The sequence below is a fragment of the Carassius gibelio genome, chromosome A7 (assembly GCF_023724105.1).
Source record: "Carassius gibelio isolate Cgi1373 ecotype wild population from Czech Republic chromosome A7, carGib1.2-hapl.c, whole genome shotgun sequence".
Classification (NCBI taxonomy): domain Eukaryota; kingdom Metazoa; phylum Chordata; class Actinopteri; order Cypriniformes; family Cyprinidae; genus Carassius; species Carassius gibelio.
The window spans coordinates 28777967-28795098 of record NC_068377.1 but is presented as its reverse complement, the minus strand read 5'-3'; the positions used below and the strand labels follow the sequence as shown (position 1 = coordinate 28795098).

The window sequence follows — 17132 nt, the reverse complement described above, 5'->3', positions numbered from 1 at the left end:
TGACAGTTACCTATATCTTGTCTTTTAACTTTATTAAGATCAGATTCTGCAGGTAAAATAACAATATTAAGGTGACTTGACTTGGACTTGACTTGACATAGCTTGTGACTTGACTTGACTTGACTTGCCCAAGAAAAAAATACTTGGGACTTACTTGAGACTTGAAGGTTAAGACTTGAGACTTACTTGAGACTTGCACATGTGTGACTTGGTCCCATCTCTGGCACATGGGCTCATAACATTAACACAGAATCAGTTCAGAATCAATCACCAAAAGAATCAGTTCGGTTCCAGACGCTCTGTGTGTCGGTTTGCTTCACGCTAAATCACACATGCGCAGTATCATCAGCTCCTCGGTTCACGAATCGGACAGAAAACGGTTCTTGACTCGTGAACGAGTCATTATCTGGCTCGGCTCGGTGTTCATCTTCAGTTCTCTCTTCACATCAGTTCAGTCAGTGTACTGTTTGAGTCAATGAATTACTCCGGGATATTGGTTTGTTTTAACTCAGAGGGAGTGTCAGACACATTAAACAAGTTAACAGCTTAATTCATCTGTGGATTAATGCGTATTGGAGACGCGAACTGTTTAAAACGATTCAGTTCGATTTGGTGGACTGTTTAAAAAAGATCCGGTTACATCGAATGATTCGTTCGCGAACCAGATATCACAAACTGCTTTGTTTTAAACTGTCTTACAACAGACACGGAAGAGAAGACAATGCTGAATAAAGTCTAGTTTTTGCTATTTTTGGACCAAAATGTATTTTCGATGCTTCAAAAAATTCTAAATGACCCTCTGATGTCTTATGGGTTTGAAACAACATGAGGGTAAGTTATTAATGACATCATTTTGCAAATTGGGCTAACTAACCCTAGTAACCATTTTTTGTTTACAAGAAGTTACAGTCAAAGGAATTGTGATTGTCCTTTAGGTTAATCATTTGAAATAGTAAAAACAATATGTTCAAACTTTTGACTACTTTCTTTAATAGCTACATAACACAATACTTCTACTTTTACTTTCAGTACTTGAGTGGTACATTTTAAAATAGACTACTTGCAATACTTAAGTACAAAAAATGTTGAATACTTTAGTACTTCTACTTAAGTGTGGTGCTTAAAGAGCACTTCTACTTCTACTCAAGTCACTTTTTTGATAGAGCACTTGTACTTTTACTCAAGTATGGTTCTCTAGTACTTTATACATCTCTGATTCTGTGTAAGGTAAACAAATCCCAGACGTTGCATGACGAGCAGTTTTACTAAGCAAAACTTTACTAGTAACAATACATTACAGGTCCTTCTCAAAAAATTACCATATTGTGATAAAAGTTCATTATTTTCCATAATGTAATGATAAAAATTAAACTTTCATATATTTTAGATTCATTGCACACCAACTGAAATATTTCAGGTCTTTTATTGTTTTAATACTGATGATTTTGGCATACAGCTCATGAAAACCCAAAATTCCTATCTCAAAAAATTAGCACATCATGAAAAGGTTCTCTAAATTAGCTATTAACCTAATCATCTGAATCAACTAATTAACTCTAAACACCTGCAAAAGATTCCTGAGGCTTTTAAAAACTCCCAGCCTGGTTCATTATTCAAAACCGCAATCATGGGTAAGACTGCCGACCTGACTGCTGTCCAGAAGGCCATCATTGACACCCTCAAGCAAGAGGGTATGACACAGAAAGAAATTTCTGAATGAATAGGCTGTTCCCAGAGTGCTGTATCAAGGCACCTCAGTGAGAAGCCTGTGGGTAGGAAAAAGTGTGGCAAAAAACGCTGCACAACGAGAAGAGGTGACCGGACCCTGAGGAAGATTGTGGAGAAGGACCAATTCCAGACCTTGGGGGACCTGCGGAAGCAGTGGACTGAGTCTGGAGTAGAAAAATCCAGAGCCACCGTGCACAGGCATGTGCAGGAAATGGGCTACAGGTGCCGCATTGCCCAGGTCAAGCCAATTTGGGCTACAGAGAAGCAGCACTGGACTGTTGCTCAGTTGTCCAAAGTACTTTTTTTCGGATGAAAGCAAATTTTGCATGTCATTCGGAAATCAAGGTGCCAGAGTCTGGAGGAAGACTGGGGAGAAGGAAATGCCAAAATGCCTGAAGTCCAGTGTCAAGTACCCACAGTCAGTGATGGTCTGGGGTGCCATGTCAGCTGCTGGTGTTGGTCCACTGTGTTTTATCAAGGGCAGGGTCAATGCAGCTAGCTATCAGGATATTTTGGAGCACTTCATGCTTCCATCTGCTGAAAAGCTTTGTGGAGATGAAGATTTTGTTTTTCAGCACGACCTGGCACCTGCTCACAGTGCCAAAACCACTGGTAAATGGTTTACTGACCATGGTATTACTGTGCTCAATTGGCCTGCCAAATCTCCTGAACTGAACCCCATAGAAAATCTGTGGGATATTGTGAAGAGAAAGTTGAGAGATGCAAGACCCAACACTCTGGATGAGCTTAATGCCGCTATCGAAGCATCCTGGGCCTCCATAACACCTCAGCAGTGCCACAGGCTGATTGCCTCCATGCCACGCCGCATTGAAGCAGTCATTTCTGCAAAAGGATTCCTGGCCAAGTATTGAGTGCATAACTGAACATAATTATTTGAAGGTTGACTTTTTTTGTATTAAAAACACTTTTCTTTTATTGGTCGGATGAAATATGCTAATTCTTTGAGATAGGAATTTTGGTTTTTCATGAGCTGTATGCCAAAATCATCAGTATTAAAACAATTAAAGACCTGAAATATTAGAGTTGTGTGCAATGAACCTAAAATATATGAAAGTTTAATTTTTATGATTACATTATGGAAAATAATGAACTGTTATGACAATATGCTAATTTTTTGAGAAGGACCTGTAGTGTCTATAATTTTAGAGACAAGTGTTTTTTTTATTAAAACTAAGAAAACTGTAGACAGTATTATGAATTATTAAAAGTTACAAACCTACTGGTACTTCATAAATATATAGCTACTAAAAACAGAATAGGTATCAGAATTAATTGAATACTTGGTCTGGAGTGAAATATGAACCACGGAACTCCATAGAATTAAATCGCGACTAGTACTAGTAGAAAATAAAAGATAGTATGTACTAAGGTCTTATTGAATAAAATTAGTGAAACTGAAAAAGGTACTAGACAATATTGGATTATTTTCTAGTAATTAAAAAGTATTGTAGAGTAAAACTATATACTATAATTTTAAAGTATATTATAGTACTGAGTACTATAAACAAACATAGATACTAGTTCATTTTAAAGAATAAATGTTAAAACAGTTTGCCATATATGAGTAAGTCGGTTATGATCTGATGATGCCAGTTTTTATTATTATTATTATTTTATTAAATATATTGTCATCTTGATCCTCATTCTTATTCTGTCAGGGACATTGAGAATGGATGGAGAAAAAGAAAAAGAGCAGGAGAGAGGAGATGAAAAAGAGTGATGAGACAGAGGAGGATGCAGAGGGGACAGCCTTATAATGGCACGAGGGATACCTTGATGATGAACTGGGCTTACCCATCATGCACTGGAAGGATCTGAGTCTTCATATAGCTGAATAAAGCGAAGACAGAGGGAAAAGGTCTGAATGAAAGTAAAGATAGTAATGTGCCTTAAATGGTAAAAAAAAAAAAAAAAAAAGCAGATGACAATTTGTTTACTAGCAAGTTCTTTTGCTAGTACTCCTTGACTATTTATTTACAATAACAGCTGCCATGGATTTATTGTCACGCTGTCTAGTCTCTGTTTCCCTGGGTGTCCACTATTGAGCTCACTTCCCCTTAGGCACTTAACCGTAGGCATTAGAATTCCTCTAGTCTGGTCCTGTCTTCACAGAAATTGCACTCCTGTTAATTGCACCAGGTGCAGGCAATCTATTGTCATTAGCCTAGAGGAAAATGATGTGGGTGCCATGGCACTGGTGTTCTGGTCCCTGGCCGAGGGAATGGGGTACAATGATGCGGCCCTTAAGGACTATTTTAATACTGGACTGGATGACCCGGTTCCTCAGAAGGAACAGGATCAATTGGACACATTCGGGTTCTGGGAGTTTGTGTGCTACTTGCAGCATCGGCTTCCGTGTTATGCCCCAGCCACCCCTGTCTCTTCCGGTAGGATGGCCGCCAGCCCAGAGCCACTGCCCAAGATGGCCGCCAGCCCAGCGTCACAGCACAAGGTGGTCGTCAGTCCAGCGCCACTGCCCAAGATGGCCGCCAGCCCAGTGTCACAGCACAAGGTGGTCGTCAGTCCAGCACCACTGCCCAAGATGGCCGCCAGCCCAGTGCCACAGCACAAGATGGCCATCAGTCCATCGTCACTGCCCAAGATGGCTGCCAGTCCAACGCCACTGCACAAGATGGCCGCCAGTCGGAGCCACTGCAGAGGATGGCAGCTACAGTGGGCTTTCCTGAGTCGAGTCATATTCCGGTTAACCCTCCAGAGTTGAGTCAGGTTCCGGTTGACCCTCCAGAGTCGAGTCATATTCCCGTTGACCCTCCAGAGTTGAGTCAGGTTCCGGTTGACCCTCCAGAGTCAGGGTTAGTCACCGTCGACCTTCCAGAGTCAGGGTTAGTCAACGTTGACCTTCCGGAGTCAGGGCTAGTTCCTTTTGACCTTCTAGAGTCGATTCAAATTCCATTTGACCATCCAGAGTCGAGTCACGTTCCAGTTGATCCTCCTGAATCAAGTCAGATTCCTATTGATCTTCCAGAGTCGAGTTAGTCACCGTCGACCTTCCAGAGTCAGGGTTAGTCAACGTTGACCTTCCAGAGTCAGGGCTAGTTCCTGTTGACCTTCTAGAGTCGAGTCAAATTCCAGTTGACCATCCAGAGTCGAGTCACGTTCCAGTTGATCCTCCTGAATCAAGTCAGATTCCTATTGACCTTCCAGAGTCGAATCAGGTGCCCATTGACTTTCCAGAGTTGAGTCAGGTTCCGGTTGACCCTCCAGAGTCGAGTCAGGTGCTCATGAACCCTCCAGAGTCAGGGTTAGTCACCGTTGACCTTCCAGAGTCAGGGTTTGTCACTGTCTACCTCCCAGAGTCAGGGTTAGTCACCGTTGACCTTCCAGAGTCAGGGCTAGTTCCTGTTGACCTTCCAGAGTCGAGTCAGGTGATTGGATCTCTCTATCTCCTTGTGTCTCTCTGTGACGATTCATGCACCAGAGAGACACAGGGAGATAGAGAGATCCAATCACAGGTATTTTTATTCAATAAAGGGTAATCCAAATCTTTGTCAAACAAAGCCAAGGTCACAACCAAAAAGACAGTCCAAAAATAAACAAACAAATAAACAAAGGAGGGAACAGGAAAGGAACTCGGAAGACGAGAAGACAAAGGGGAATCTCGGATGACGAGCAGGCTGAATAACACGAAAGGTAAGGACTCCATGCAAACAACAGGAAAAGACTGGAATATATAGGGAGGCTAATGACAATAGATTGCCTGCACCTGTTCAGTTAAATAGTGTCTGTGCATTTATTTACAATCAAGTCAATGATATCACTGTAGATGAAGTGACCCCAACTAAGCAAGCCAGAGTCGACAGCGGCAAGGAACCGAAACTCCATCGGTGACAGAATGGAGAAAAAAACCTTGGGAGAAACCAGGCTCAGTTGGGGGGCCAGTTCTCCTCTGACCAGACGAAACCAGTAGTTTATTGTGCAGAAGAATCATCTGTTTCCTGTGGTCTTGTCCTGGTGGTCCTCTGAGACAAGGTCTTTACAGGGGATCTGTATCTGGGGCTCTAGTTGTCCTGGTCTCTGCTGTCTTTCAGGGCAGTAGAGGTCCTTTCTAGGTGCTGATCCACCATCATGTCTGGATACGTACTGGATCCGGGTGACTGCAGTGACCCTCTGATCTGGATACAGACTGGATCTGGTGGCTACAGTGACCTCGGAATAAGAGAGAAACAGACAAATATTAGCGTAGATGCCATTCTTCTAATGATGTAGCAAATACATGGGGTGTAATGGGAAGTGTTTCCGGTTCCGGTTTACCTAATTAATAGCATATTAGTATGTTATGTGTAAGCCAGGTTAAAGAGATGGTTCTTTAATCTAGATTTAAACTGCAAGAGTGTGTCTGCCTCCCGAACAATGTTAGGTAGGTTATTCCAGAGTTTAGGCGCCAAATAGGAAAAGGATCTGCCGCCCGCAGTTGATTTTGATATTCTAGGTATTATCAAATTGCCTGAGTTTTTAGAACGTAAGGGACGTAGAGGATTATAATGTAAAAGGAGCTCATTCAAATACTGAGGTGCTAAACCATTCAGGGCTTTATAAGTAATAAGCAATATTTTACAATCTATACGATGTTTGATAGGGAGCCAGTGCAGTGTTGACAGGACCAGGCTAACATGGTCATACTTCCTGGTACTAGTAAGAACTCTTGCTGCTGCATTTTGGAATAGCTGTAGTTTGTTTAATAAGCGTACAGAACAACCACCCAATAAAGCATTACAATAATCTAATCTTGAGGTCATAAATGCATGGATTAGCATTTCTGCATTTGACATTGAGAGCATAGGCCATAATTTAGATATATTTTTGAGATGGAAAAATGCAGTTTTACAAATGCTAGAAACGTGACTTTCTAAGGAAAGATTGCGATCAAATAGCACACCTAGGTTCCTAACAGATGACGAAGAATTGACAAAGCAACCATCAAGTCTTAGACAGTGTTTTAGGTTATTACATGCAGAGTTTTTAGGTCCTATAATTAACACCTCTGTTTTTTCAGAATTTAGCAGTAAGAAATTACTGGTCATCCAGTTTTTTATATCGACTATGCATTCCATTAGTTTTTCAAATTGGTGTGTTTCACCAGGCCGCGAAGAAATATAGAGCTGTGTATCATCAGCATAACAGTGAAAGCTAACACCATGTTTCCTGATGATATCTCCCAAGGGTAACATATAAAGCGTGAAGAGTAACAGGCCTAGTACTGAGCCTTGAGGTACTCTATACTGCAGTTGTGATCGATATGATACATCTTCATTCACTGCTACGAACTGATGGCGGTCATATAAGTACAATTTAAACCATGCTAATGCACTTCCATTAATGCCAACAAGGTGTTCAAGTCTATGCAAAAGAATGTCGTGGTCAATTGTGTCAAACGCAGCACTAAGATCCAATAAAACTAATAGAGAGATACACCCACGATCAGATGACAAAAGCAGATCATTTGTAAGGAGAGCAGTCTCAGTACTATGATACGGTCTAAATCCTGACTGGAAATCCTCACATATACCATTTTTCTCTAAGAAGGAATATAATTGTGAGGATACCACCTTTTCTAGTATCTTGGACATTAAAGGGAGATTCGAGATTGGTCTATAATTAACTAGCTCTTTGGGGTCAAGTTGTGGTTTTTTGATGCTGGTCTTATAGCTGTTAGCTTTCTGAAATGAACCTCAGTGCAGTCTCCATTTTTATAAAAGCTCCCGAACAAAAATCATTATTATATTTTGATGACATATGCTTCGCGGAGTTAAACTCTTGAGACGAGACTTATGACAGATAAAATATGTTACTAAATTTATACACAATTGTGATAGAGAAGAAGCTGACGTCAGATTTCTCCAAGTGGTTGCATTTACCATGTTTACTATAGTAACGTTAATGTTTAGCGTGCATAGTCTTTTACATCGCTTAAAAATATGTCTGCCTTGTATGGTGATCATAATCCACATCGGATCAAGTTATTTCAAACACTCGCTGCTGACTAAGAGCGAGTTTTGAACTCAACCTATTTTAAAAAGTCTTTAATGCTGGTGTATAGTGGTTATCGTTCTGTAATGATCCGCAGTGCTGACGCTCCAGACGAGGACAAACTCTGCCTTTGTTCATAAGCCCTCCTCTAGCCCCAGCTGGCCCGCTTTGGCCCAAGGTTTTCATCGGGCCAAAAAACCCTTGCCGTTGGCCCCGAGGAAGCCCCGAAGAGGCAGTTTCAAGCCCTGGAAGTGACAGTGGAAACGTGACTGGCCCTAGCACCCACTAGCAAGCCTGGTTTAAACTCAACAGTGGAACAGCGCCATGGGAGCGCAAGCACTTGTGAAAAGGAGAAAGGCTTATTGTGGTCTAAACTGTCAACAGACAGTGAAGCCACTGGAAGTGTTCGATCCGCCATCTTACTTATTCCTACCAGCAGAGAGCACCATTGAGACACATTCAAACCGCTGCCATAAAATCGCCCAATTTGAAGCAAATCAGTCAAATGGGATTCGTTTTTATGTTATGTGTATGTAAATTCATCTTTACTTCAGATGTTATCTGCAGTGTTTACGGTCTTTTGGGGCAGTATAAGCAATATATTCAAATCGTTTAGGTGGGTGTGTCTGCTACGCACTGACGACACAGGTAACTGATCCAACACAAAATATAGCATATTTCTTTATGAACATAATTTTTAAACATGAAAGTATTAGTATTGGAAATGGATTTTAATATATTACAATGAATAATACAATTATGTTGTTAATATTGCTCTATAATGAAATGAAAAGCTTAACATACTATCTTGGAAATAAAGCTTTATGTCTTTAAATTCATGCTGTATATAACAGTCAGTTATTTCTCTGAATAAATTCAGATTTCAGAATGAGCACTTTGTCGTTTGTTTTATATGTGGAGGTCATGTCTGTCTGATGTTTATCATGTTTATGATGTTCGCTACTGTAATGAATGCTGCTTTTCAATAAGTAGGGGAAATTCCCGACATTTAAAAAAATAACCGTTTACATGCCTAGGGTGTTTGCATTTTAATAATGTACAGAAATTCTTAAAATTTATAAACGCTGACTTGTTAGGGGATGTTTTTTCATTAAAATCATACAATTTCCTATTAATTCAATAGAACGTTTACCAGAGGTGTCAAGTAACGAATTACAAATACTTCGTTAATGTACTTAAGTAGAAATTTGGGGTATCTATACTTTACTTGAGTAATTATTTTTCAGCCGACTTTCTACTTCTACTCCTTACATTTTCATGCAAGTATCTGTACTTTCTACTCCTTAATTTTTTTTTAAATAGCTTCGTTACTGCTATTTCATTTCAGCTTGTTTTCATTCCGGCTTGTCATCATTCAAAACAAACAAACAACAAAAAAAAACTATCCAGACAAATCGCGCCATCTGGATGGAGTGAATTTGATTGTGGTTGGATGAGAAGTATAAACATATACCATTCCGACATCCGGTTTGTATGCGATGCATCGCACCTACAGGACACAGATCACATCACACTCCAGCAAGGACATAGCCAGTTTTGGGTTCGTTTATCAAAAAATACATTTCTTAAAAGTAGGGTTGGGTATGGAACCGGTATCCGTGAGCTCAAACAGAGACAGAGGACACAAGGTGTGTGTTTATCGATAGATTGTTAGAATGTACGTATCTGTGCAGTTCTTTGTCATAAATATGGTTTACAAAAGGTCACAAAGAAGCAGTCGCTTTCTCATCTACTGTAAAGTTTTCACTTAAAAGAATGGTGTTCGGCTATTTATACATTTTGCTGTAGTGTGTGTCAATATAAAATAACAGTTTACATTTCCAAACATTCATTTTGCCATTGTTAAACTGCTTATGCATTCAAAATCGCACTAGATTATTATTAAAATGAATGGCAAACTGATATACCCTTTTTTGGGGTGAAAATGTAAGGATAGAGGAGACAATAGCAAGTCAAACAGATCCTTTTATTAGGATGAATAGCACCAGTCTCAGAGTGAATAATGGAGAAGCAGACATAGTTCTCAGGAATGCTGGAAGATGCCAATGCAGAACACAGATCCTTTAGAATGTGATGGTATCTCCGATGATGACGATGACTAGGCAGCGCAGGCTTGCATGGACAACTCGATCCGAGGGTCAGACGTGAAGTGGTGAATCCATTGTTGGTGAATAGTGAAGACATATACTGCAACGGCGAACTTCCAGCCGGAGACAAACCAGGAGACACGAGGAGACGAAGAGACAGGAACACAACAGGTTACATCCAAAAAACAACAATCTGACAAACACAAGACGCATGAGGTGAGTATAAGTAGACAGTGGTAGTGACCAACACCTGTCGCTAATTTCCCGGAGGATCATCAGCGACCACGGCCACACACACACACCACACACACACACACACATTCATTCATAAAATACACACACGCAGTGCAAGGGATCGTCAATGAATTCCTCAACCGTGACAGTACCCCTCCCTCTAGGAGTGCCTCCTGGAGCTCCCAGGAACCTACCTGTTGATAGTAATCATCAATAAGGGACTGATCCAGAATGTCCCTAGCAGGAACCCAACTTCTCTCCTCCGGACCGTAACCCTCCCAGTCCACCAGATACTTAAATCCGTGTCTCCTCCGTCTTGAGTCCAGAATTCGATTTACCGAATGAGTGGGTTCCCCATCTACAAGTCGCAGCGGTGGGGGTACCGGGGCTGGCGGATTAATGGGTGAATAAAATACGGGTTTCAATTTGGAAACATGGAACACTGGATGAATTTTTCTGTACGCAGGATGGAGTCTAAGGTGAACTGTCACCAGACTAATGATTTTGGTGACAGGAAATGGGCCAATGAATGTGGGAGCTAGCTTATTAGACACGGAACGGAGTGGTTCTAAGTAGAAAGCCACACTCTGTAACCGACGACATACATGGGAGGTCTTGACCGGTAGCGATCGGCCTTAACCTTGGTGCGCGCCCTTACTTGTCTCACGGGCTCTGGTCCATGGACGGTTACAGCTCTGGACAAAAGCGTTGGCGGATGGGACCACGACTTCGGATTCCGGACTAGGAAAAATAGGTGGCTGGTACCCTAAGCTACCCTCAAACGGAGATAGGGCCGTGGATGACACAGGTAGTGAGTTGTGGGCGTACTCCACCATTGAGAGTTGTTGACACCAAGAGGAAGGATTCTTGGCGGCAATACATCACAACATTCTCTCCAAATCTTCGTTGGCTCTCTCGGTCTGCCCGTTGCTCTGTGGTTGATAACCCGAAGATAGACTGACAGTGGCCCCCAGTAATTTACAAAATTCTTGCCAAAATTTGGAGACAAATTGGGATCCCCTGTCAGAGACCACGTCTGTCGGGAGGCCATGTAACCGAAAGACGTGATCGATGACAGTCACCGCTGTTTCCTTGGCTGAAGGCAATTTGGGCAAGGGAATAAAATGGGTCGCATTCGAGAACTTGTCCACTACGGTTAAAACAACCGTATTGCCTTGGGATGGCGGGAGGGCGGTAACAAAATCTAGCGCTATGTGGGACCAGGGTCTCGAAGGGACAGACAGTGGTTGAAGAAGCCCATCTGGGGGTCGATTGGAAGTCTTACCCATCTCACAGATTGAGCAGGCCAAAACAAAATCTCAAATGTCGCAAGCCATAGATGGCCACCAGAATCATTGCTTAACTAGAAATCTAGTACGATTTACTCCTGGGTGACAGGCTACATTGGAACAATGACCCCACTGAATAACGTCAGACCGTAATTCCTCCGGCACAAACAATTGGTTCGGTGGGCACCGGGACGGAGTCGTTACCCCTTCTAAGGCCGTCTTGACCTTCAATTTGACCTCTCATCGGAGTGTGGAGATGAATAGAGTCTCCGGTAAAATGCACTCGGGAGTGGCCGGGCGTTCAGATGGATCAAAAATACGAGATAACGAATCGGGTTTGACGTTTTTAGAACCCGGAAGGTACGAAAGAGTAAAGTCAAAACGCACTGCCCCTACCCCCACCTCTGGCACATCGACCTCCACCATGAACTGACGTGACCGATCAGGGGTCATAAGAATGGGAGCCGAACCGAAGCGGCTCTTCAGGTTGGTGAAAACAGCTTCGGCTGTTTCGGACCACCTGAACGTCATTCTGGGGGAGGTCAAGGCAGTCAGAGGCGTGGCTAGTTGGCTGTAATTACAAATAAAACGACGGTAAAAATTGGTGAACCCCAGAAACCTCTGTAGGGCCTTACGGGAATCTGGACTTGGCCAATCCACCACAGCCTTAACTTTGTCAGGATCCATACACACACCCTCAGACGAAATGACGTAACCTAGGAAAGGGACAGACTGTGCATGAAAAGCGCATTTCTCCACCTTGACAAAAAGCCCATTCTCTAGCAACCTCTTAAGCACTCGCCTGACATGCTGAATGTGTTCCTGGAGAGACGAAGAAAATTCAATATGTCATCCAGGTAGACATAAATGAACTGATTGACCATGTCTCTCAGCACATCATTGACGAGTGCCTGGAAGACCGCTGGGCTATTGGAGAGCCCGAAAGGCATAACCAAGTATTCAAAGTGCCCCCTAGGGGTGTTAAACGCGGTCTTCCATTCATCCCCCTTCCTGATGCGGACCAAATGATAAACATTATGTAAGTCCAGTTTTGTGAAGACCGACGCTCCCTGCAACCTCTCGAAGGCTGAAGACATCAACGGCAAAGGATATGTATTCTTTACCGTGATGTTATTCAACCCTCGGTAATCAATGCAAGGTCGCAGAGAACCGTCCTTCTTCCCCACAAAAAAGAACCCCGCCCCCGCTGGAGAAGAGGAAGGTCGGATGAATCCGGATGCCAGATATGCCGGATATATTTCTCCATGGCCTCCCTCTCAGGAACAGACAGAGAGTATAACTTGCCCTAAGGCGGAGACGTACCTGGCAGTAGATCTATAGCACAGTCATAGGGACGATGCAGAGGAAGAGACTTGCAGCTCTGGACTTACTGAACACTTCCTTCAGGTCGAGGTACTCGGCGGGCACGTTTGACAAATTTACTGGCTCTTCCTGTAAGACAGAACAAGACAGAGACGAACCAGCAGACACTAAACAAGACAAATAACACTCAGTGCTCCAGGCAGAAACCGAGTTATGTCCCTAGTCCACCCTGGGATTATGCAGCACCAACCAGGGGTGGCCAAGGACAATGGGAACCTGAGGGGAGTCCATGCAGAGAAATGACAGTTCTTCAGAATGATTGCCGGATGTGATGAGTGTTATCAGACTGGTAGTGTGAGATACTGTGGGTAACTGTTGACCATTGAGTGTGTTGGCTGAGATTTTGTTAGTGAGAGGTATGGTGGGTATCTGAAGCTGTTGTGCAAATGACCTGTCCATAAAGTTACCTTCGGCCCCGAAGTCGATAAGAGCATGATCGTGATGTGACCGAGTTGCCCACTGCAGTCTCACCAGGAGGAGGGAAGAGGCTTTCTGGTTGGAGACCCCGCCCGACAGAATCCTCTTCTTCACTGCCGGGCCCGCTCTTTTACTGGGCAATTATTGAGAAAATGTCCAGATCCGCCAAAGTAGAGACACAATCCTCCGGATCTCCTTCTCTCTCTCTCCTCCCAGGAGAGCCGCATGGACCACCTGCATGGACTCATGATCGTCGACGGGGCTGACCGCCTCACAAGCGTTGAGTGAGGAGATCCCAAAGCTCCTCTGTGTCGTACGAGTGTGTTGTTCCAACCGATGCAGGCGTGTGTCCACTCTTAAGGCCAGTTCGATCAGATCGTCGAGTTTCTTTGGCCGGTCCAGGGTATAAATCTCGTGTTGGATGCGGTCAGTCAGCCCATGCAAGAAGATGTCCCATTGCGCCGTTCCAGTGGCATTCTGCGGAGAGGGTGCGAAACTCTATGGAATAGTCGGCGACGGATCTTTGTCTGCGAGCTGGCGAGCCGCCTCTCTGCCTGCCACTGCCCGGTCAAACACCCTTCTCATCTCCTCCGAGAGTGCTGCGAACGAGTCACAACGGGATCGATGGTTTTCCCTCACCGCCGTCCCCCATAGCGCCGCACGTCTGGACATCAGTGTAAGCACGAGAGCCACCTTCGAATCTTCAGTGCAAAATGTCTGGGGTTGGAGAGCAAAAAACATTGAGCACTTGGTCAAAAAAGCTCTACAATAACTTGGCTCACCTGAATAACTCTCCGTAGACGGCAGATACGGCTCGTATTGACGGACGGATGCAGGGCAAATCGGTGGTGGGTTGGGCGGAATGGGCTGTGTCAGTTGTTGGACCTGCTGGGTGAGCCCGGACACCTGCGCTACCCATGCCTGCACCGCTCTTCCGGTTGCAGCGAGATTCTCCTCCTGCCGCTCCATACGGGCTGTGTTGTGTGCAAAGTATTCAGTGACATCAGATCCGCTTGCTGCCCCCTGCATGGTCAGATCGTTCTGTAACGTAAGGATAGAGGAGACAATAGCAAGTAAAATAGATCCTTTTATTAGGATGAATAGCACCAGTCTCAGAGTGAATAATGGAGAAGCAGACACAGTTCTCAGGAATGCTGGAAGATGCCAATGCAGAACACAGTTCCTTCAGAATGTGATAGTATCTCTGATGATGACGATGACTAGGCAGCGCAGGCTTGCATGGACAACTCGATCTGAGGGTCAGACGTGAAGTGGTAAATCCAGTGTTGGTGAATAGTGAAGACATATACTGCAACGGCGAACTTCCAGCCGGAGACAAACCAGGAGACACGAGGAGCCGAAGAAACAGGAACACAACAGGTTACATCCATAAAACAATGATCTGACAAACACAAGACGCATGAGGTGAGTATAGGGAAACAGTGGTAATGACCAACACCTGTCGCTGATTTCCCGGAGAATCATCAGTGACCACACACACACACACACACACACACACCACATACACACACACATGCATTCATAAAATACACACACACAGTGCAAGGGATCGTCAATGAATTCCTCAACCGTGATAGAAAATACTAATTTTTCTTTTCCATAAGACTTTTGCACAGTACTGTATTTTGAAAACGACATTGTTGCTACTTTATAAAGACTGAGCATACAGTAATTCACAGAACTGATTAAAGACAGTGACAGACAGCACTCATCTTAACTAAATATCAGAGTGAGTGAAAGAGATACAGTAGAGACATTATGTGTGGTTTTGTATTAAAGGTGCTGTAAAAAATATTTTTTACATATTTATTAAACCTGTCATTATGTCCTGACAGTAGAATATGAGACAGATAATCTGTGAAAAAAATCAAGCTCCTCTGGCTCCTCCCAGTGGTCCTATTGCCATTTGCAGAAACTCCATCGCTCCCGGTAAAATATAACCAATCAGAGCTGCGTTCCGTAACTTTGGTTGTGTTCAAAATGTAGAAAAATGTATATAATAAGCGAGTACACCATGAATCCATTTTCCAAACCGTGTTTTTGGCTTGTCCTGAATCACCTATAATAAGTGTTTATATTCGGACTATTTTAGATTGCTTCGGGGATACCGTGGCGGAGTAACCCAGTACCTTTGTGATTCTTCATAGACATAAACAGAGAGAAGTAGTAGAACTTGTCATCCCCCCAAAAAAAACCCACCCCCCCCCACCCCACTGGACACAGCAGACGAATGTACCGAATACAAGAAGCTATCAATCAAGAAGGTATCAGGATTATGAGTTATTTTTAGTTTTTAGTTTTTGATGAATCACTTGGATTAATCATTCATTTTGACAGCACTATAACGTTTATTGTAAATAGACAACCATACAAGAGTAGCTAATTGTTACTAAGCCTGCACCAATGTTCTTGTCCATTGCCCTTGCAGATTCCTGCAGCTAAGCTTGGATGTACATTTATATTCCATTAAAGGTTATTGATGACATGCCTCTGAAGTTTGACTTTTTGCACCATAACAATACTTATTGGCAACTAGTCATCATATCTCTAGTCTTTTAATGTATTTGCATTGTACTAAAGTGCGTTCATTTTCAATGGGCATATATGCGGCTGAAACAGGTAGCCTAGTGCATCCCAAATTTTTCAACATGAACATTTTAATATAACATTATAGTCATTATGGCCTTTAGAAAAATGTTTTTTTTTTATTATTATTTTTGAGGTGGTGGGGTAGTGCACAATAGGCCCATGTGGTCTGGCCTAAGCTTTTGTTCTTAATGGCATTTTTTCCCCCTTACATTACTTTTAATTTTATACTTTAAGTAGTTTCTTAAACCAGTACTTTTACACTTTTACTTGAGTAAAAAGCTTGAGTTGATACTTCAACTTCTACAAAAGTATTTTTAAACCCTAGTATCTATACTTCTACTTGAGTAATAAATGTCAATACTTTTGATACCACTGTCCTAAACTGGCAGCATGTGGACTGGTCCTGAGCATTTGGGGTGTCATTATGCTGGTAAATTAAATATTCTCTATTGTGTGACTATTCTTGTGTTTTATATGCATGGTTTGTACATGCTGAAATGTCATTAAAATGCACTAAGCATATCTTACTTTTTTTGGGGAGCTGTAATAATAAATAAATTGCCTTCACACATAATCTCAACAATAATGCACGGTTCCCATTGTCCTGGAAAACTTAGAAATATCAAATAAATAGATTTACAGGCCTGGAAGTAATGGAAATGTATAGTCAATATAATTAAAGCTAAATTATTTATTTGTGTAGCTAGAAATTTCTCTTTGTGAGGCCTATCATTATAAAAAATAATGATATTGAAAATCCTTATCCAGTCACCTTAAACTACTTAAAAAGTCATGGGTGGAAAAAAAGCCAAAATCAGCCGTGCTCATAGAGGATGTACCTTTCACAGAGGAAGACTTCAAGTCAGTTCCTTTTGCCATTTACTCATGTAGTTAAACTGGAAATCATGTTTTTCTAGCATAGTAAATGTCATGTGTATTCACAAGACTTCATGATAGAAGCTCTGACTGTTTTTTCCCCCTTCAGTCTGTCCATAAGTGTAGTCCGGTCCTGTTAAAGGTGTTTAGGCTGTTTTCAAACTGTATACTCTTCTCTCATTTCAGGGGGGAAGCACTGCAAAACATCTATACATTGTACAACAAAGTTGGATACAATTGCTTCATTGCAGCAGTACTCTATGTTGGCATAGGATTCTTGTCATTTTGTCAGGTTCGCCTGAACAAGCGTAAGAAATATCTGGTGCATTAGTACCACCTAGTGATTGGAGAATAACTCTACCTCTAAATTACCTGGTTGTGTTTGTAATAATGCATGAATGAATGTAGATAATTAAGATGTCCATTATTATTATTATTATTATTATTATTATTATTATGTGGTACCTTATTACTTTAC

The 17132-nt window shown here is 42.4% G+C and overlaps 1 protein-coding gene and 1 pseudogene across 1 annotated transcript in view; both read left to right on the top strand.

The window, feature by feature from the left end:
• LOC128017081 (polyunsaturated fatty acid 5-lipoxygenase) overlaps window positions 1-17132 on the top strand; it is a 129143-nt gene that overhangs the window by 29196 nt on the left and 82815 nt on the right. The window lies entirely within an intron of this gene.
• LOC128017849 (ribonuclease kappa-A-like) lies at window positions 16146-17072 on the top strand (annotated as a pseudogene).